This window comes from Diceros bicornis, chromosome 38 (genome assembly GCF_020826845.1).
Source record: "Diceros bicornis minor isolate mBicDic1 chromosome 38, mDicBic1.mat.cur, whole genome shotgun sequence".
NCBI lineage: Eukaryota > Metazoa > Chordata > Mammalia > Perissodactyla > Rhinocerotidae > Diceros > Diceros bicornis.
In genome coordinates this window covers 5,476,617-5,500,153 of record NC_080777.1, presented here as the reverse complement: position 1 = coordinate 5,500,153, position 23,537 = coordinate 5,476,617, and the positions used below count along the sequence as shown (strand labels likewise).

The following is a 23,537-nucleotide window of genomic DNA, read 5'->3' as shown; positions in this document are numbered from 1 at the left end:
AGGACTGGCTCATGTTTTTCCATCCCCATACTTGTCCCAACACTCTTCCTGCCTTGCTTTTAAAAGGCTCTGCTGATGTCATCGTCAATGTGCGTCCTCTCAACTGCTGCCAAATGTCACTTCAGCTCTGGAGCCTTCCCCTGATGCTGGCAGCTGAGGTAGCCTCTTTGTTTCATGCCCCGTGTTCCCATCTCTGTGTGGTGTTTGTAACACCAGGTGAGAGGGTTTGTCCCCACGTCCGTGTCACCATCTGGCTGCTAGTCAGTCGCCCCTGCAGAGCTCCCTGGAGGGGGACCGTCCAGTTCGGCAGACGCGGTGTGAGAAGCAGGCTGCTGTCTGTGGAGATTAGACAGTGGAAACGGGAAACCATTTCACACATGACCTGCTTCAGGCCTTCAGGGAGGAAAAACTGTGGTGTAAGAGCAATAGCTTTCCCTTTCCATCTGGGACCAAGTAAGGTGTCAGTTCGGGGACACTGGGCCCATTATGGCTCAGTTCCAGGGCAATTTAAAAATATATCAGGGTTTCCCTTTGAGCAAAATAATCAGTGATAAAAGTGGTGGAAGGAGAGTGTTGGGGACTGAATGTTTATATCTTCCCCAAACTCATAGGTTGAAACCTAATGTCCAACCAGATGGTGTTAGGAGGTGGGGCCTTTGGGGATGATTCGGTCATGAGGGTGGAGCCCTCATGAATGTGATTAGTGCCCTTATAAAAGGGACCCCAGAGAGCTCCCTTGTCCCTTCCACCATGTGAGTTTATATCAACAAGACGGCCGTCTATGAACCAGGAAGTGGGTCCTCACCAGACACCCAATCTGTCAGCGCCTTGATCTTGGACTTGCCGGACTCCAGGACCGTGAGAAATCAGTGTCTGCTGGTTATGCCCCGCAGTGTGTGGTGTTTTGTTATAGCAGCCCGAACTAAGACAGAAAGGTAAGGCGGTGTGGAAGAGGAGCTGGGCCTGGCTGTAAACATTCAACTCCTTTCAAAATGCATCCAGCAGGGATGTCCCAGACGCCCAGACACCACCGGAGCGACCAGACGGGACGTCAAGTCCCGTTCCTGGTAGACATTCTTAGCGGAGACACTGCACCTGGATGAATCTGGGGCTTTGTCTTCAACATGGGAAGTGAAAGACAGATGCTATTAGGATTAAACTGAGATCACATACAGTCACTTCTTACTCGTGATGGTGATGTTCTATTAAGTCTCCGCGAACGCTGAATTAGTGAGTGCCAAACCATTGCTCCCTGGGAAAAAACAGGGTTAGGTTCCTGAGGGCGTCTGGATCAATACGTAACCTTGTTTCACGTGTGTTTCTGTTTAAAGACACCTTATTTAATATATTTTTCTTACAAATGATGAATTATATGCACTATTTCTTTATAATAAAACACCAGCTGAGGAGGGTTTAACCTATTCCTGGCCCTGGCTAACATGACCATCAGTTTCTCAGGCTCTCAGCCCCATAATACTGTCCACTACGCATTTTTTTTTTTATTGGTCATCTGGTGAATCCACAAATGCAGCCACTTGTCCATGGCTTCATCATGCATTTTAGATGTTATCTTAGCCCTTTCTGGAGCAGCCTGATGTATAGATGAGTGAATTTCCTCCTCCTTTTTCTGGATGTACCATATTGTTGATTCATTAACACTGAACTCATGCCAACAGCACTATAACTCATGCCTGAAGGAAGCTTATCTAACACACGTATCTTCTCCGTAAGGCACCTCACAGCCTTCTTGCACTAAGGAACACCAGACAGCACTTCAGCACTACGCTTGGGGACATTTTAAACAATGAAATCGCCAACAAAAAGCACACAAATGCAAAAAACGTGGCACTAAATAAACTGTAAAAAGGACACTCGTTTATAGGAAGAGAGGTGAAAACAGAAGGCAGAACGTCACCCTGTTCAACCTCAGTGGGAACACGTGCATTGGGCCAAAAAAAGTTTTCACTACTGCACATGTTTGTGAATGACAAATGTTGCTGAAAGCGCCAGGAGTACTGATTTGGGGGTTACAAATAAATTTTAGCAAGCAGGTAAATTTGCAAAATATGGAGTCTGCAAATGATGAGGATCGACTGTACTATGAAGTTCCTGATGATAAGCGTTGTTAGTCAATTGCACTCTGCTGAAGGCACACCCCACTATTCTCCATGTGACCCTGTATGAGCCCCTATAAGGAAAAAATACCAAAGACAGAAAAACCGGATATAACATTGCTATATCAAACTGTTTGTCCTGTGTATTTCCACATGATTCCCCATTCATGAGTCAATCATAGGACAGATGTTTTTTTTAAGTCCACATCGTTGGAAGAAGCCAGACCATGTGTGTTGCTTGGCAACCAGCATTTTAGCTCTCCTTATGGAAAGCCAGCAAAATTGCTAGCAAGACTCTTTCACATGGGCCTCTCTAGACTCCAAAACACATCTTTATGGGAGTGAAAAATGGTGGCCATAAAGCTTTGGGTTTTTTCTACCTCATGATGATTTTTTAACTCGGAACAAAGACACTGAAGTTGGGGAGGCAAGGTGACAGAAGGGCAGGGTGCTGAGGGCTGCGAACTGTGCTTTAACTCAGTGGCTTTGGTAGGAAAAGAGAGAAGTCCAAAGAGTTTCGAGGGCAGTGGTCAGCAAAAACTCAGTCCGAGCCTCTGGGTCAAGACGGGGCAGGGAGAAAGAGAAGAGCCAGGTGCAGAGCTGCTGGCCCCCAAGGGGCCCAGGCCAGCTGGACAGGGATTTAGAGACTCGGGGGCCATGTGGGAGGGGTCCTGGCTGGGCAGGAGCAGGAGGGGACTGGTGACAGAGCAGAGCCGACTGGGGTCTGGGGAAGGACTGTGCCACTCTTTCGAGTAGCCATGTTTTGTTTTGTATTTTTTCCAGTTTTACTGAGAAATAATTGACATACATCACTGTATAACTTTAAGGCTCACAGCATGGTGGTTTGGTTCACATATATTGGTAAATGATTACCACAATAGGTTCAGCTAACGTCCATCTTCTCAAACAGATACGATGAAAAGAGGACGAAAAAAGAAAATTTCTCCTTGTGAGGAGAACTCTTAGGATCTACTCTCTGAACAACTTTCCTGTATATCATAGAGCAGCGTTCACTATAGTCATCATGTTGTACATTACATCCCCAGTACTTGTTTATCTTATAACTGGAAATTTTTACCTTTTGACCCCCTTCCTCCAGTTCCCCCTTCTCCCACCCTCCACTCTGGTAACCACAGTCTGATCTCTTTTTCTGTGAGTTATTTTTTATTTTTAGATTCCACATATAAGTGAGATCATACAGTATTTGTCTTTCTCTGTCTGACTTATTTCACTTTGCATAACGCCCTCAAGGTCCAACCATGCTGCCCAAATAGCAGGATTTCCTCCTTGTTTATAGGAGCCATGTTTTAGCCCCATATATTCCACCTCCCTCCCACCCCAACCACGCACATCTTTTAAAGTGATTTTTGGAAGAATGTCTTGCTTTTTAAAATAGGTCCATTTTTTTATTAGACACAGCAAGAGAACACAAAAAGAATGATAATGAACAAATTTTAATTAATAATAATAATTTTAAAAGAACATGAAAGAGCGATTAGTACTTTAGGACAGGGGCTGACAAACTAGGGCCCGCAGGCCAAAGCCAGCCTACTGCTTGTTTCTGTAAATAAAGTTTTATTGGAATACAGCCACACCTATTTGTTAATGTATTGTCTCTGGCTGTTTTTGTACAAGAGCAGAGCTGAGTAGTTGTGACAGAGCCCATATGGCCCGGAAAGCCACAAATATTTCCTATCTAGTCCTTCACAGAAAAAGTTCGTTGGCCCATGCTCTAGAGGAATGACATCACGTGGTCTCACCCCAGACACAGTGCCAAGGAGTCACCAACCAGAGCATGAAGGAGTGTCTTACTTTCCTTCCTATTCAATGATCTCTTTCTGATTGGACAGCTGTTGTCTGTGTCGACTCTCTCTCAGTTCAGATGTTTCACAGACAGAGAGCTGAAGTCAGTACCATGGAAACAGGCAGAGGAACAAATGCCAGGCGTTAGAAATCACTCCAGCAGCAGGACACAGCTATGGGCAACCACCCAAATCACTTCCTAGTTCACGCAGCGCCTCTCCTGCCAAAGGGCTGTGGGGCAGCTCCCACTCAGTCACCTCATTAACTCATTTGTGTCTGCTGCGGCTCAGTCAAGAAGCATTTAGTGAGCGCTGACCCTAAGCAAGGCCCCCGCAGGTGCGGAGAAAGTGCAGGAAGAGGGACTAGACCGGACTCAAGGAGCCAGTGAGGGAGACACACCTGTAAACCCACATTGTCACACCATTTGTTAAAGCTAATGACACAGAAGAACAAATCGGAAACAGCACATGATAAGGAAAGACCCCCCGAGGCTGAGGGGTGTCCCCACTGTCACTGTAACTTCCTGACTGCTGGAGAACACCCAGACTTGGAGGTGACAGCACAGTTCTGTCTCCTTGGCTGGGATTCTCCTACCTGGCAGGCATCCAAGGATGGACAAAGAATGCTTTATTTGAGGACCCCAAAACACCCAATGAAACTCTGGACTCCTTTCCGAAAGGACAGTCTGCAGTCTGTAGCTCACTGTCTGCTGACCCTCAGGAGACGCAACTCTCCCCACTGGTGAGTTGGGACAGGGCTGCTGATGAACTAAGATGTCCAAAGTCACGCTCCAGTGTTGGCCAGGTAATTTTTCAAGACAAGAGCCATTCCCTTCATGAGTAGAGTTAAATATACTCTTCTCCAGAAAGGAGGTGAAGAACTCTAGAGGCAGAAAGAAGGGCACCTACTGACCACGTTCTTCTGAGGGAGAATAAAGGGGTGAGCTCTGAATGGCCAAGTTGGGCCACCACTATAACACCACGCGGCCGCCCTGCTTCTGAGTCCTGCTTCTGGTGAGAGAGAACTGTAGATGTCCACTTATAATGGGCATGTCTCTCTTTGTAAAAACGTGCCTCCTTCAATACAAACACAGTAAAGCCACAGAAAAAAGCAAGATGAGGATGGGCCTCTTCACTTATGTTAATTCTCTCTCTTTTTTTTTTTTTGGTGAAGAAGATCAGCCCTGAGCTAACATCTGTTGCCAATCCTCCTCTTTTTGCTGAGGAAGATTGGCCCTGGGCTAACATCCGTGCCCACCTTCCTCCACTTTATATGTAGGATGTCTGCCACACCATGGCTTGATGAGCGATGTGTACGTCCGCACCTGGGATCTGAACCTGCGAACCCCGGGCTGCCAAAGTGGAGTGCGCGAACTCAACCACTATACCGCCGGCCCGGCCCAGTTAATTCTTTTTTTTTTTTTTTTGTGAGGAAGATCAGCCCTGAGCTAACATCCATGCCAAGCCTCCTCTTTTTGCTGAGGAAGACTGGCCCTGAGCTAACATCTGTTGCCAATCTTCCTCCTTTTTTATTCCCTTTTTCTCCCCAAAGTCCCAGAAGATAGTTGTATGTCATAGTTGCACATCCTTCTAGTTGCTGTATGTGGGACGCGGCCTCAGCATGGCCGGACAAGTGGTGCGTCAGTGTGCGTCCAGATCCGAACCCATGGCCTAGTTAATTCTTAATAAAATGTTGAAAGAAAGGAGCTTAGTTAATCCAGAAAACTGATTAAGCTCCAGAACAATTTACTAGAGAAAGATTCCCGTGGGCAGCAAGAACCGAAGCAGACACATAAATCATAAATGTGTACACACATGCGCCCACCCCGGCACACACACAGGAATGCTCTTTTCTAGAAAAGGGAGACCGTGTTTGTTTCTTTTTTTAAGTAATACACCATCAGTATTCAAGATGGAAATCACACACAGAGAATTCTTATAGGTGTCAGATATTCAGATGGAGATAACAACTAATATTTAAATGCCAAGAAAACATTGGTATCCCTCACATTCTTAAGGATGTGACCCTGGAACTACATTGCATTCAGGAACTATCCCATTTTCCACCCACTGGACCTGTAAATGCCAGACTGCATTGTATGGCCCCAAACAGAGAGCCCGAGATGCTGGGCAAGAGTTGCCAGGTATCAAGCCAGTTCCAGAATTCTGAGCTCCCAGCCCCCAAACCCCAGGCCCCTGCATCCACCACTGACCACCAGAAGGAGTGGGGAGAGTGAAAAGGAAGAAAGAATGTAAGGGAAAAGAAGACAGACAAGAGGAATAATAAAATAATGAACGTGGCCCAGTTTTTGGCTACTCAAGTGGTACCCTACACTGTCTCTCCCACTGACCCTGCCTCCTTCCTACTCACATCCTAGTGGTCTGTGAACATCCTTTTCTACTGTTGTCTGAAAGGTCACCAGTGACCTCCTGAGGCCAGCCCAAGATATTGGGGACCAGGGTCCTGAGACACCAGCATCCATGGCCCAACGCTCCTGGCCAACGTGGGCAGCATCTGAGCAGTTCTTTATCCCTCTTTAGAAAGAGTTGTGCAGGGGACAAATTGAGTCACCAGTCCCACTGAGTGAGGGCAATTCTTGTGCCTGTTTGTCTGTCCTCTAGGTCCCAAGCAAGTGTCTTTATTTTTGACACTGTTGAGGTGGGACAGACTGAAATACGTACCTCCACAGGGGAAAAATCACTCCCCTTGAGTTTATTTGTTGTGAGGGACATGATGATCCCCCGCTCATGACTGCTTCATGCACATTCACTCCTTTGGGAGAAGACTTTATACGCCTTCCCTCTGGGGAAGCCATCTGAGATGCAGGAGTGGCCTTTTCTGAGCAATGGTCCCCTCAAGGATGCCTACATTTTAGGGCATGAATTATCTGGTTTCTGGTCCTAGAGAAGTACCAAAAGCTACAGGCCAAGCTATCCTAATGGCATTTGCAAGAGGAGCTCCATGAGGTGAAAGTGCTTGCTGTTTGGTTTCAGATATTACTCCATTTGTACAGCAAACGGCGGAGGCAGCTCTCCTCACGGGATGCTGGGCAGGAGAGTGCGTTAGATGGCAACCTTGATAGAGAAGCACAGTGCTCAGGTCTCCCAGTGCGGGTGGCTTTGGTTTGTATAATAAAGCACTGGCAACGAGCTCCCTGCGTCCGGCACGTGTGTTAGCAGTGCCTCTGCAGGCACTGGCAACAGCAGGGTGGGAGATGATGAGTGCTCTCATCAGGGGAGACCTCAGAAGAGGATCCTGCAGGGAACCACCCACTCCTAGCTGAAGAACCAGCCGTTGTGATCCAACAGTATGCCAGCTGCTATGAGTTCACGCCTCGCTTAACCTAAGACCACCCGTTGGTGGAGGTCCCGGAACCGTAACCACTAAGAATGGACAAGGTTAATCTCATTGTTCTCTCACTGAGCTCTTGATTAAACACTGTGGAACCTCGAGGTGCAAAGAGCACCATTCTGGATGCCTCTGATGCAGAGTAATGCACAGGAGAGATGCGTTCTCCCCCACGCCATCCTGGTTATCTAGGGCTGGCACCACGGTGGCTCTAGAACTTTGGTGGCAGAGCCCAGGCAGGAGAGAAGAGATGGTGCCCAAGAGGGGCCTGCTATTCTAGGCCAAGCGGTAGTTGCCTTCAGCAGGACTAGGCGTGTGACGGGCATTCACGAGAGCTCCCTGAGGGACGTCGGAAAGTATCTGGATGGAAAGATAGTGTACACAAGCTAGAGGTTTTGCATGGCAGGTATGGGTTGGGGCCAATGAAATCTGAGTTATGACTTTAATCATTTACCACTGTACACATAGGAAGATGAAGCCTAAGGAAACCTGGGCTGCATGAATCCATTTGATCCTGGATATCAGTGTTTTGTTTATCTAAGATAAAATTCACATTAATTTAGCCTACTTCATGAGAAACACCAGCTGTAAACAGTGAATAGTCTCAATCGAATATTTTACGAGAAGTATATGATGTAACTTGAATTTACAGCTAACAGAAGATTTCAAGTTAAAATCCTAACTAATCTGCTTGGATTTCATTTAACAAGACATACTTGCAATGACTCAAGTGGTTATAAAACATGGATTCACTTATATAAATTAAATGTGTTCCATGAAGCCCTTTTCACATTATTCACTTGCTTAATGACCCATTCCTTTTTATCTAGAGTAAGGAAAAACATCATCCCAGTGTAAGCTGTTGACTACTCAGAATTAGTAGAATCTGAATTACTCTAGATATTCTAAATCTAAGTTCTACTCAGGGAAATATACATTCATTTGAAGACTGTAGCACTCAGGTATGACATAAGACATTTTAAAGGTAATTCATATAATAAGAATCACAATATAGAAAGTCCACTGATTCTGGGATACAAGTCTTAGTCAAGGTTGAAAAACAGGTACAAAGTTCCAGTTATAAAATAAGTCATGGGGATGTAATGTACAGCATGGTGACTATAGTTAATAATATTGTATTGCATATTTAAAAGTTGCTAAGAGATTAGATCTTAAAAGCTCTCATTACAAGAAAAAAACCATTTTGTAACCATGTATGGTGAAGGATGTTAACCAGACATATTGTGGTGATCATTTCACAATATACACAAATATCAAATCATTCACTTGAAACTAATATAATGCTATATTTCAATTACACCTCAATTTAAAAATGCTTATTTGAGGCTAAAAAAAGGAAAAATATTTTTAGAACTATAAAGCATCAGAGTTGAAAGGATTCTTAGGGGTCATTGCCTTTCCTAATAATAGAACTGCCACTGTAACAGGTGATCTGCTTTCTGACAAAATATTTTTAATGACTGAGAACTTACCATCTCCCAGGGCAGCCTGTGTAATATTTTTGGATAGCCTCAGTTATTAGAAAGCTCTTTCTTATATTGAACTTAAATCTTTTTTACACTTCTAACCCATGGGCACTTGGTCTGTTTTCTAGGGTCACACAGGGTAAGAATAATCCTTTTGCACACACTGGCCCCTCACAGGTTAAAAGACATTTATCATCTGTCCTCCTTCAATGTTCTCTTGCTTGGGAATATTCCATGTTCCTTCCATTGCTCTTCAAATATTTGGTTGGTCATCCAAGCTCACACAAAGGCCCCCTCCACCTACCACATAATGTGGCACTTCCTCCCTGCTCAGACTGGTCACTCTTGTATAGTAAAGAATATGGCCTTGCTTAAAGAGAAGCCTCAGCTTCTGGGAGGTAATCTTTGTCTATGTTGTACCTGTTAGGAGTATCTTTGTTTAAGGTGGGGACTGGCTACACACCAGATCTTAGAGCCACACCCAGTGGTCTTAGGGTGGGGGCTGGTCACACCAGAAAGACCAACCATGTGACGTGGGGCAGGGGCTTTTGGTAATGCAGCGTCAGTCAACCTGCAGATGGAGATCAACCATACGGGACATCAATCAGTCGATCAATTATGCCTACATAATGAAGCCCCAGTAAAAACTATGCACACTGAAGCACAGGGGAGCTTCCTGGTTGGCAATACTCAGTGCATATTGTCATACATTGTCATCAGGAGGGTAACCCATTCTGACTCCACAGGAGAGGACAAGGGAAGCTTCGTGTTGGAGCCCTCCTAAACCCAGCTTCTGCATTCCTTCCTTTGGCCGAGTTTAATCTGTATCCTTTCTCTGTAATAAATTGTGGCTATGAGTACTTTCAGTGAGTCTGAGTCCTTCTAGTAAATTACCAAACCTGAGGGTGGTTTGGGGGACCCTCCTAACTTGCAGTTGGTGTCAGAAGTGACAGTAGTCTCGTGTGGACTCTTCCCTCTGATTCTGTAGTTGGACCCTAACTCTCTGCAGTTGGTGTCAGAATCTTGGGCACACTTGGCAGTCCAAGGACTGTGCCCTCAAACCGCCTAGTTTGGTTAATTCCAGGTAGCTCTTTTCAACAAGATCCTAAGAACCTTGAGGGCAGGAGCTGTGCTATTATTTTGGTCTTTCTTTTTTATTTTGACCTTTCTTACAGTAACTTGGACAATGTTTATGACTTATTAGCTCTAAGACAGAAGGGCAAAGATTCCATATTTATTTTTACTTAGGTTAGCATAATCAAGAGCTAGGAATGTCATCACTTTGATGAAAACCAAAACAAAACAAAAGCAACTTAGAAGGCAAATTAGTAGACCTTACAGACAAACAGAAAACAATAGGTCCACAGGTTTCCCCTGAATTAATAGACTGCCAACAATTGTGTATGCTAATGAAGTTTAAGATGCTAGAAAGGGGTGCCTGAAGATTCAATAACAAGACCCTCTACATTTACTGCACATGCAGACTGGTCTGTAATAGACGCACACTCGTTATTTAATCCACCTGCAGGACCAGAGTATGAGTAAGAATAATGCTCATATTGTTACTGCAATTTAGAATATAAATACGACTCTGACATTTTTCACATTATCTGAAGTTTCACTTCCTTTTTAAAATTTATTTGGCCCCAGCCGCTATCATTAATTATTGATGCTTTGCAGTAGACATTTCTATAGCCCTGTCACTTTTTATAGAGCCTTTGCCGTGGTTTATGACAGCTTTACTGGGCAGGGAAAAGGAAACATCTCAATTATGTTGCATTATAACCATTACACATCTTTGGAGTAAAGATGAGCTCACTGTAATATTTAGAAACTTCGCTATTCTTCAACTTTAAATCATCCTCAGGTTTAGGAGTATGTCTTAATCCCATTGCAGAGATCTCTGCAGTAATCCAAAAGGGAGTTAGGCACTGATGAGGGATAGAGATGGAGTCTAGAGTCGTGTTGTCATGGCAACTCAGAGCCTCTTCCCTGATTTCTGCTCACCCCATCCTTCTCTTTGACTCCAAAGAATATTTAAAGACTTCTCAAGAAGAAAAAAAATGAAGATTATAAGCGGAATTCTTGATATAAAGAAATCCTATTCTTGCCTAGTGCCTTCTCACCAATCTGTCCCACTGCCTCCCTGATACACCATCCCCCAACCTCTTGTGTCACCTTAGTGATAAACTTACATTTTGTAGAACATTCCTATGCTTTTCCATGAGTTTTAATGTTTGTTTCAGGAAAGAAACATACATGAAGCTTATGTTTGATGTAGCATTTTGATGGTGCCTCTTTCTATAGCTCAGTCTGTGATCGTCCTTTGGGGTTGACAGCAGAACTGTATAGAATCCGGGCTTTGAAAATCTGCAAGTGTATTTAGAGTTCTTTCAAAAGAAATATGTTTAGGGCCGGCCCCGTGGCTTAGCGGTTAGGTGCGCGCACTCCGTTGCTGGCGGCCCGGATTTGGATCCCGGACGCGCACCGACACACCGCTTCTCCGGCCATGCTGAGGCCGCGTCCCACATACAGCAACTAGAAGGATGTGCAGCTATGACGTACAACTATCTACTGGGGCTTTGGGGGGAAATAAATAAATAAATAAAATTATTAAAAAAAAAAAAAGAAAAGAAATGTTTACCAAAAAAAAGGCAGGGAAACACGTGGAAGGGTCTCATCTACTTTTTCCCCCTAATCTCTAAGCAAAACCCTAAGATAACAGAGCAACGTGGGTACTAGGTGAATTATGGGGCTTTTATTTTCTGGCTCTGGAAACCCAGATGAGTCTCACTTCCACCACATTCCCCAGAAAGGCTACAAAGAGGTTAAATAGCATTAGACAAAGGGTCTAGACTTAGTGATTACACTGGATTATAATCATGACTATTTCCAGTCTCCAGAGTTCAATTTATCCAATTCCACGCTTTCTATCAAAATAAAATAAACAGAGAAAATGCAAATATGAGCCCTGAGCAGTCATTTCATTGCATTCACTTGACTGCGTTCTGATCTTGTGCACACGAAAGGGAGGTCTAATCTCCCTCTGCTCAACCACACTGCATATCAGTGGGCACCCCTTGTCCTGTAAGATAACCTTTCCAGAGAGATGACATAAGCTAGCTCATTATGCAAGGCCAGTGGTACAGAATATCACCCCGTTGGGAAGGATTCAGACCAGTTCTTGGGAGGATGGATTAGAAGATTAAGTGTGCTCCTTCCTGTGATCTCAAGCTCATCTCTCTCCCTGTGCAATGGCTTTTCTTTGAAGTCAGCAGAGTGGAGCTTAAAACAGGATTCTGATCGTTAAGGTCAGGATGAGCCATTCGTGCCCTCTCCTTCCACTCCTGCCCCCTGCTCCTAACCAGTGGTCTTCCCAAGACTCAGCTGGGGATACTGAAAGTGGTTCTACGAGGAAGGGTGAAGCACCATTGCCATAAAGTCTATTATTCACCAAGATGGGGGTCCTCCGGTGCTGGCCTGATGGGCTGCAGACCAGCATGACCGTAGTTCCGATCCATTGTTACCTCACTGACTGACAGTCTGGGAGACCTCCTCCTTATTACATAAATGGTGACAGTAAGACGATGGTGGCTCTGGAGCTGGAGCTGGGCAGCCCAGTGAGGAGGAGGCTCCTAAGAGGCCTCCCTGCACCGTGGACTCCCGCCGTACCACTCTACTCATGACCCTTTCGGCAAGTGTGGACTCTCATACGTCGCCTGCATCTGTGCTCAGCCCAGGTTTTCAGCCTGGAATGCCCTTGACTTTAATCTCCGTCTATGGAAATTCTCCCATATCCCACTCAGTCCACTAACCCACTAATTATTCAGGAAAAGAAAAAGTCTGTAACAGTACTTGCAACTCCCAGGGCCTTGTGTCCTTGGAAATCACCTTCTTCTTTTTAATGTGGTAAAATATACATAACATAAAATTTACCATTTTAACCATGTTTAAGTCTATGGTTCAGCTGAATAATATTCCATTGTATGGATATACCACATTTTGTTTTCCACTCATTTACTGATGGACACTTGCACTGTTTCCACCTGTTGGCTATTGTGATGGGGCACAAGTACCTATTCAGGCTGCTGCTTTCAATTCTTTTGAGTATATACCTAGGAGTGGGATTGCTGGACAATATGGCAATTCTATGTTTAACTTTTTTCTTTTCTTTTTTTTGTGTGTGTGTGAGGAACCTTAGCCCCGAGCTAACATCCATTGCCAATCCTCCTCTTTTTGCTGAGGAAGACTGGCCCTGGGCTAACATCCGTGCCCATCTTCCTCTACTTTATCTGGGACGCCGCCACAGCATGGCTTGATGAGTGGTGTGTCGGTGCGCGCCTGGGATCCGAACCTGCAAACCCCAGGCTGCTGAAGCAGAGCGCTCGCACTTAACCGTTACGCCACCAGTCTGGCCCCTATGTTTAACTTTTTGAGGAACTGCCAAACTATCTTACACAGCAGCTGTGCCATTTTACATTCTCACCAGCAATGCAAAAGGCTTCCAATTTCTTCACAGCCTTGCCAATACTATTTTTTTTTTTTTGATAATACCCTTCCTAACAGATTTGAAGTAGTATCTCATTGTGGTTTTATTTGCACTTCTCTAATGAATAATGATGTAGAACATCTTTCATGTACTTATTGGCCACCTGTGTACCTTCTTTAGAGACATGTCTATTCAACTTCTTTGCTCATTTCTGAATTGAATTGAGTTTTTGTTGTTGAATTGTAGGAGCTCTTTACATATTTTGGATATAAATCCTATATTAGATACATGATTTGCAAATATTTTCTTCCATTCTGTGGGTTGTTTTTCAATCTCTTGATAGTGTCCTTTGATGCACAAAAGTGCCATTTCATTTTTTGGTAACACTTTATCAGTCTTAGATTTTAACTAACATTTTTGGCATCTGTGGTTTGATTTTCCTGTGATAAGTCTGCCAATAAGAGTGACCAAAGATTGCCTATGCTGTTTTGTGCTGAAGATTCTTGTCCAATATGGTCCTTGTTACTTGAAGACCACTAACCCGTCACCAGCTGGGGGAAACCTTAAACACTATTGTTAAGCACATGTGCCATGGACTGCCCAGGGGTAAATTTCTTTTGAAATCAAGTATAACCAATTTTAAGGAGGGTGATGAGGGCAACTCTGTTAGAACGCCTTCTGGGTATCATGTGTGGTTTAAAGAAACATGATCCCACAGTCTTCACAAAATGTACCAATTGGATTGGCTCTTGGCACAAAGACCAGTGCTTAGCAATTGGAAGGAATTAAAAGGAAATTAAGTTTAAGAATGGTTTCCATTACTGGTGCAAGCCTGAGAAAAGATGTTACACAGAGGCCAAATTCATCCATTTAATAACTCAAGAGCAAGTCAATGACATTTTAATGGGGGATGACATGAAGGAATTACACATTTCTTGAAAAAAAATTGAGAAAGATTAGAGTTTTCCAGGGATATTTATTTTGTTTGAAAAAGGACAGGCTTTTGTTGCACAATTTTTGCATCTTTTAAGTTGAGAAGTTCAATCATAAATAGCTATTCATTTCTTACATGGGGTAAATGTGGTTTGAGTTCAGACTCTAATCACTGTTATCCCTACAAGATGCTTAACTGGGCAGTTTCTGAAAGTCCTGCCGGAATTAGGAATTAATCACATCTTCCTCATGCCACTTCTTTGGTCCCCTCCACTCTCCCACCCTTTTTTTCCTAAGTTTCAAAACATCTCAGTGCTTTTCCAAAGTGCTATGAAAGCTTTCAATGAGTTAGATGGACAGTCCAAATACCAGTAATGATGCTTCCTTCTTAGAGAACTGCATACCATGGGTGGAGATGATTTCTTTTCTTTCTATACTTCCAGGACCTAACAGTGTCCTGCACAGAGTTGCCTTTCTATAAATATTTAAATAAATATCTAATGGTTACCTCTCCATCAAAAGAAGTCTCCCCTCAGCTTCCTAACTGCATAACTTCCAAAACACTACTTTTTCTTTTTCTCACAGGAGCCAAGGTCAGAATAAAACCAAGGCAGATGCCGTGGCAAGAAAAAAGAAACAAAAGGACTCAAATTGGAAAGGAAGAAGTAAACCTGTCACTATTTGCAGAGGACATGATTTTATATAGAGAAAACCCTAAAGAATCCACCAAAAAACTATTAGAAATAATAAATGAATACAGTAAAGTTGCAGGATACAAAATCAACACACAAAAATCAGTTCTGTTTCTATATACAAACAACAAAATAGCAGAAAGAGAAATTAAGAATACAATCTCATTTACAATCTCAGCAAAAAGAATAAAATACCTAGGAATAAATTTAACCAAGGAGGTGAAAGACCTGTACTCTGAAAACTATAAGACGCTGATGAAAGAAATTGAAGACGACACAAATAAATGGAAAGATACACTGTGCAAATGAATTGCAAGAATTAATATTGTTAAAATGTCCATACTACCCAAAGCAATCTACAGATTCAATGCAACCCCCATCAAAATACCAAAGGCATTTCTTACAGAACTAGAACAAAGAATCCTAAAGTTTGTATGGAACCACAAAAGACCCAGAGGAATTCTGAGAAAGAACAAAGCTGGAGTATCACACTCCCTGATTTCAAACTACACTACAAAGTTACAGTAATCAAAACGGTATGGCAGTGGCACAAAAAGAGACACATAGATCAATGGAATAGAATAGAGAACCCAGAAATAAACCCACACATTTATGGTCAGTCAATCCATGACAAAGGAGGCAAGAATCTACAATGGGGAAAAGACAGTCTCTTCAATAAATGGTGCTGGGAAAACTGAACAGCCACATGCAAAAGAATGAAACTGGACCACTATCTCACACCACAGACAAAAATAAATTCAAGGTGGATTAAAGACTGGAATGTAAGACCTGAAACCATACAATTCCCAGAAGAAAACATAGGCAGCCAGCTCTTTGACATCAGTCTTAGCAGTATTATTTTTGGACCAGTCTCCTTAGGCAACAGCAAAAGAAGCAAAAATAAACAAATGGGATTACACCAAACTAAAAAGCTTTTGTGCAGTGAGGGAAACCATCAACAAAATGAAAAGGCAACCTACTAAACCGGAGAAGATATTTGCAAATCATACATCTGATAAAGGGTTAACTTATTTCACAACTTAATATCAAAAAAAGAAACAACCCGATTAAACACTGGGCAGAGGAACTGAAGAGACATTTTTCCAAAGAAGACATACAGACAGCCAACAGGCACATGAAAAGATGCTCAACATCACTAATCATCAGGGAAATGCAAATCAAAACCACAAGGAGATATCACTTCACACCTGTTGGAATGTCTATCATCAAAAAGACAAAAAACAACCAGTGTTGGTGAGGATGTGGAGAAAAATGAACATTTGTACACTGCTGGTGAGAATGTAAATTGGTGCAGCCACCATGGAAAACAGTATGAAGGTTCCTCAAAAAATTAAAAATAGAACTACCATACAATCCAGCAATTCCATGTCTGAGTATTTATCCTAAGAAAATGAAAACACTAATTTGGAGAGATATATGCAACCCCATGTTCATTGCAGCATTATTCACAATAGCCAAGATACAGAAACAAACTAAGTATTCTTCAATAGATGAGTGGATAAAGATGTGCTGTACACACACACACACACAATGGAATACTACTTTGCCATAACAAAAGAATGAAATCTTGCCATTTACAACAACATGGATGGATCTAGAGGGTATTATGCTAAGTGAAATAAGTCAGACAGAGAAAGACAAATGCTTTCACTTATATGTGGAATCTAAAAAACAAAATAAATGAACAAACAAAACAAAACAGAAATGGACTCATAGAAACAGGAAACAAACTGGTGGTTATCAGAGAGGCGAGGATTGGGGGGCAGGTGAAATAGGTTAAGGGGATTAAGAGGTACAAACTTCTAGTTATAAAATAAATATATCATGGGGATGTCATGTACAGCATAAGGAATACAGTCAGTACTACTATAATAACTTTGTATCATGACAGATGGTTACAAGATTTATCGTGGTGATCATTTCATAATGTATATAAATATAGAATTACTATGATGTATACCTGAAACTAATAGATTTCGTATGTCAATTATACTTCAGTAAAAATAAATATAGCTGCAATTTCTGAAAAAAATTAAATAAAAATAAATTACAATTTAACAACAAAAAAAGAAAGAAAACAGAAGACAAAGTCCAAAGCCAGTCCAACAAGAAGATTTTAATAGCAAAATCTCCCTCAACAACACCTGCCCCCCTCACATATACAAGATATGACTGTCTTGAAATACGGCACCAAGCAGAGAAGAAATTGTCCCAAGAATTTGGAACCAGAGGCTGGATTAATGCAAGTCTGCAGGGTTTTTTTTGTGTTTTTGGTGAGGAAGATTAGCCCTGAGCTAACATCTGTTGGCAATCCTCCTCTTTTTGCTGGGGAAGACTGGCCCTGGGCTAACATCCGTGCCCATCTTCCTCTACTTTATATGTGGGATGCCTGCCACAGCATGGCTTGATAAGTGGTGCATAGGTCCGCGCCAGGATCCAAACCTGCGAACCCCAGGCCGCTGAGGGGGACCGTGTGAACTTAACCACTACGCCACTGGGCCAGCCCCTGTAATTTTAATTCTCAATATCTGGGTGGCCCAAAATATTTAAAGCTGGGAATATAATGTAGAGTCCCCCCAGCTGGTAGTGATCCCAGGCACCAAGCAGAAGTAAATACACACACTAAACTAAACCATCTCTATCCCGGGTCTCAAAGAATCTCACAAATAAAATGCCAGTGAAAATGAGTCGCCCCTGGGCAGAAATAAACACACAAAGAAATAAGGCACCATGAGAAAGATCCATCAGAAACAACAGATGACAGAATGGGATGTTCAGACATAGATTACAAATAAACAACAAAAAGTTGATTAACATGTTTAAGGAAATTAAGATGTTTGAAGAAATAACATGAATGAAACAAAAAAATTACCAGGAATGACAAATTTCTGCTCTTGGCTATGTTGGAAAAACAGGAACTGGATTTACCCTCCAGCCTTAAACAACTAGAAAACCAAATGAAATATTAGAAAAAATAGGTTTTAGATACTGGGCAACAGCAGCAGAGAAAAGCAATCTTGGACAGAAGAGAAACAAATGAGGTAAGGCCTACACGTGCCCCAGCTCACTGCCTCGAGAAGGTTTCCAGAACACAGAACAGAGACGGCCCAAACACAGCCAGGCAGTCACCTTGCTGAGATGAGGAGACAAAGTTCAGAATTTGGGGAGGCCCAGGCAGCTGAAATTTGCAGAGCAAAATAGCAGAAAAGAAGCAAGGAAAAAGCTGGAGAGAGAAAGAGAGCTGGAGAGAGAGAGAGAAAGAGAGAGAGACCTCCCACGGGACTGGGAATAATTTGTGTTCAAGCAGACAGAGTGGAAAGACCTGCTAATACATGGGGCATTGGACAGAGTCCGCAGTAGGAGCTAATAATAATAATAATGTTAGCGTCCCCTAATAGTGGGTCAAATTAGCCCTAGATGCTCTGTACCTGCCCTAGCACAGCTTACAAGCAAGCCTCAAAAGGAGTAAATTGATCCCAAATCACTGTGGACATTGATAAAAACTTCTAAATAAACCATGGATCAAAAAAGTGATGATAACGGAAAATAAAAAATATTTTGAACTAATGATAGTGAAAATAATTGTCATTATCAAAACTTGAGGATACAGACAAAGCAGTACTTAGTGGGTAACGTATAGAATTAAGTGATTATATTAAAGAATAAGAAAAAGTGAAAATTGTTAAGCTAAGTAGCCATCTTAAGAAGGGAGATAAAGAATAGCAAAGTAAACCAAAAGAAAGTAGAAGGAAAGAAACGGTAAAGAGCAGAAATTAATCCAATGGAAAAGAAATATATTGCAAAGAGAATTAACAAAGCACAAAGTAATTAAGACAGCCTGGTACTGGCACAGGGACAGAGAGCCCAAAGACAGACCCATACATATGTGGACACTTATACAAGTAAACGAGCACTGCAGATCAGTAGGGATTCAACAAATGATGCTAGGCGAAAATATTTGCAAAAGGGTAGAATCCAGAGTTTACAAAGAATTCTTACAAATCAGCACACAAAACAATAAGCAACTCTATAGAAAAACAGGCAAAAAATATGAACAAGAGCTACACAAATAGAGTAATAACCAACAAACATGAGAAGATATGGAACCTTAATAGTAATCAGGGAGGTGCAAATTCAAGTTACAATGATATACCATTAAATACCCAGTTGATGGCCAAAAATTTTACAAATCAGACAATACAAGTATTGATCAGGTTGGGGAGAGTGGGAACTCTCACTCATTGTTAGACCATTATTAAATATTACTCTTCTAATTTGATCTAAGATAGTGTCACCAATTAACTGCCTCGAGCAACTCAAAGGAGGTTCTGGAAGCACTCAACTGTTTCTCAAAATTGTTTTTGGAAGCACTCAACTGTTTCTCAAAATTGTTTTTTCAGTTATGTTAAGAGATGCAGTCACCAACCACCCTGAACCGGTCCAAACCCCACCACAAGAGCGACACTTGCGCAGATGGGCCAAGAATTGCCCAAGAGATTACCCTTGCTTCATTTTAATATTAAGATTTCCACCCCAGGAGGAGCTTAGGCCTTATTACCATAACATGCGATATACATGGACGCATGCTTTCACACAGCGCCTGTGCCAGTGAATACCCACCTCTACGTGTGATGACGAAACCTCCCTGTTGAACACGCATTCCCCACCCGAAATAAAGTACTTGTTTTCCCTTGCTTGAGGAGCCATGGCTTTGGAAGGATTCCCCGTGGTCTCATTTGCTGCAAATAAATTTCACTTTGTGTGACAACTACTTCTGGTGAAGGCTTTGATTTCAAATCACCAAGAAGTGAACCCACTTTGGTTTGGTAACAGGAGCACATTACCTTACCACAGAGCAGGATGTAAAGGAATAGCCAAGAGGAAAGATGAGTTTTGATGCAGGTATAGAGTTAAATGAGGCCTAGGGTACGGGGGGCTCTCAACGACGGTACAACCAGGAGGAATGGGGGTGGAGTGGCAGGCACTGGGCATTCCTGGACAGCACAAAGGTACAGGGCACCTGCAGGGGGGCAGTGAGGGATCACTCATTGGGAGGAAGAGGCACCTGCATTGAGTGGAGAGGTGGTAGTGAGGGACAAGAGTCAAACTTTGCTTGTTTATAATTGTGTCACTTACCAGCTCCCATAGCACTGGGAAGTCAGGTGTGGCTACAGAGATTTCTGTTACCTGCTTCTGCATGCTCCAGGCTGCTGTAACAAAGGAAATTTTGAGTAAATTTCCTTTGGCTGATTTCTAGTACTGGACCCTTGGGGTTGTCATGAAGATGAAATGAGTTAATATATATATATAAAGAACTGAGTGTAGGGAGTGGCACAGAATAAGCAGCACATGATGCTGATGCTGATGTAGAGAGTGATTTCTGGGCGTGGTTTGGCACTGAGTAGTAATGTGGATGTGAAGGACTATGAGAAAAAAGACAAATCCTTACAATAAGTGACACCACCACCACCCAAACCAAAAACATCCTGAAAGCCTGAGAGCGTGACTTCTAGGCACCTGAATGAACACTACTGACAAGGTGGCTTAGTTGTCACAAAAAGCTCATCTCAGTGCCCTCACACCTGGATGCCTGGGAAACATGAACAAATTGGTCACATCAGCACAGCTGTGGGGGCTTCCCAGTTGTCACTCTAGTGAATAAAACCTCAAAAATAATAGATATCTCTGAAGAACTGGTTGGGATAGGGATGCCCGCCGCCTTCTTGGCCGACCAACATTATGTAAGGAATTTATTCTCTGGATCCTATGCTTGGGAGCCTCTGGTTTGACTCATTTTCTATTCAATTCTATATAGGAAGAGGCTTGGTAAGATAGGATTCTGCTATATTCACTCAAAACTTTAGAGTATAGATTGAAATGCACTAGAAACCCCTTATTATGGATCATGGATGGCCACATGGTTAATCATGTGTTTCCTCTGGATTCTACAGTGATCCACCCGACCCTCTGTCTGGACTCAGGCTCTGGCACAGTGAGAGATGTTTCACCTCCATCCCTAATGGCTTTGTACTCATTCATTTCTACTCTTTGCTCCTGGAGGAACAAGACAGAGGACAGTGGGTTTAATGTGAGGATGGCCCAAGAAAAAGTCTAGCTACCCCTGGATAGTGCACACACAGAATATATTTTCAGTGTATCAGAGGATGCAAGCTATGGTCATGAGAACCCAAGAATTAAGAGGCCAATAGGAAGTTCTGGCTCACACACTTGGATTTAATGGTACCATATTCTAAGCATCTGAGCTGTGAGGTCACAGTCAAATTCTAAGCCTGAACTCCTTATGTATTGGGGTCTCTACTGGACTACCAAAGGCATGATAAAGATTCTGGAAGAGACTTGAGAGATCACTGTCATCGTCATCTTTCCTGTAACACGTCACTGGGCACCAAACACCTTCCCACGAATTATTCCATTCATTCCTTATGACAAACCTGGGATCTTTGCATTTTACAGATGGAGCCTAGAAATCCTCAAGTCACACAGGTGGCAAGAGAGGAGCTGGGGCTTGAACCCAGGTCCTCCTAGTCTGATTCTTTGCTTCCACCCTACCACATCCCAGGGGATAACATTACATTGAAAGGGCAGGTTCTGGAGCCTGACAACCTGAGGTCCAATCCAAGCTTACCAGTCATGGTACATATGACAGCAGGTGATTTGCTTGACCTTTCCCTGTCTCAGTATCATTATCTATAAAATTAGGAAACACAATAGCATCTATCTCTAAGGTCGATGTGAAGGTCGGAAGAGAATATTTGTATTGTATACCCTGGGCTTGCATAGAAAACACTCAACAAGTGGTAGCTGTGCTCCTCTTATGGCTTTTGCACAATACCCATGGTTCCAAGACCCAGTCCTTGAACAGAGGACTTAACGCCAAAGGGTGATTCTGACTCCATCCAAAAGCCTTTCAGAGGAATAATCACTTAGTTCTTTTCATTTATAAATTATAGGCTCAAATGAATGACTTTGGTGAGAAAAAGCCTTTGGCTTTTGGAAAGGTCAAATTATATGGTTTTTAAAGGTGGCTATTCTCCTTTCCCAAGGGAAATTGTCAAGCAGGGGCTGAGCTGGGCCGAGATGGGTTTCATTATTCTAGCAAGAAATCAAGCAGGGAGGTTAGATGTTTCAGAATTCTGTCGTCCAGGAGGCCACAGTGGGGAGGGCTCTGGGCTGTGGATGTGTCCATTTCCCTAGTGTGGGCAGAGGCTTGCATGCATTTTCCTGGCTGTAAACGGGAAAGACTACCATCCCACTTATTGCAAAGAGTGAATCGTAAGAGCTCATGAAGCCCCATCCACACAGAGCCTAACGTCCTTCTTGGCACCAGGGTACATGGTCTTCTAGATGTAGCTCAACATTTATAATATTGTCAAAAGATGGACTGCCATTCCCAAATCTGGGGACATTAACTAGTCACAATGGCTGCCTTTCCTTGGAATTCTACTACATTCCTGGAACTTCCTCATACTTAGATCCTTGGAGGACCACCTCAAAAGCCATGCAAAAATGACTATTATAAGGAGGTAGTTTAAGTAACTAAACCTCTTGGATGAACTCTAAGACGTATTTGCTTCTACAAAATTCTAGACATTTAGAGAGTTGTAGTAGTAAATAAGAATCTATAATGTATCTTGTTTTTATTATTGTTATTGTTATTTATTATTGCCATAGAAAACATATTCACAGATAACTTCTTACCTCTTCCTTGAATGTTCTTTATAATGGGACTTTTAACTGCTTTCTTATGCCTTCTGCTCTAATCTGCATACCGATTTCTTCCCTCCAACTGGTCTGCAAGCTCCAGGCATCAGCCCTAAAGCTTAGAATAGTACTATATACACCACAGATGCTTGATGAATTGTCAAAATCACCTGGTAGAGTGAATATATTTTTGCTATATATCTGATTCAGTAAGTAGGGCTATAGCTTCAGTGCCCCTCCACATCCTAAACAGTACCCCAAAAAGATGCACCTTGTACTAGTTGAGAATGGGGCTCTGATGGCCACAAAGCCAGTCTGGTGGCCCAAAGGTGTCCTCCAGGTAGTGAGGTGGGCCACCAAAAAGTCAAGGCAGATGTCTGACTCATATCTGCTACTAAAGAAGTAGGGTTTAGATCAGGTTTATTTAATTCAAATTAGTGCAAAAATAAGGAACCTGAAGAAAAAGACTCTATAATTATCTCGATGAACTCCTATGATAGTAGAGTTGAGTAAGTGTGAAAGATGACATGAGTACAGCCATATTAAAATAGAGCCGGAGCAGCCATTTCAGAGCAACTGTCTTTCACATCTTGTTTCTTTATCTTCCAAACTGGGCCAAACCGCCAATGTTCCCAGAAGTCAGTGAGGACAAGAGTATCCTGTTTGTAGGGACTGACGAAATTGGACTTTGCTGATGACCGAATCAATGAAGTACACGTCTAGCCGTTTGCCTGATGACCGAATCTCAAGCCAACCTATGAAGGACGAACCTAGCCTTACCTCATCCAGCACCAATGAACTCCCTTCCTTAATACAACTCACCTCATCTTCCCTTCTTTCCATAAAAACCCTGCGCCCCTCTCCTGTAATTGGGACACTATTTGGGTTTCTACCTGAATCTGTGCTCCTTGAATTATAATTCTTTGAA

The 23,537-nt window shown here is 42.7% G+C and overlaps 1 protein-coding gene across 1 annotated transcript in view; it reads right to left on the bottom strand.

The window, feature by feature from the left end:
- The window catches only part of KIF26B (kinesin family member 26B), a 455,674-nt gene that overhangs the window by 27,829 nt on the left and 404,308 nt on the right, over positions 1-23,537 (bottom strand). The window lies entirely within an intron of this gene.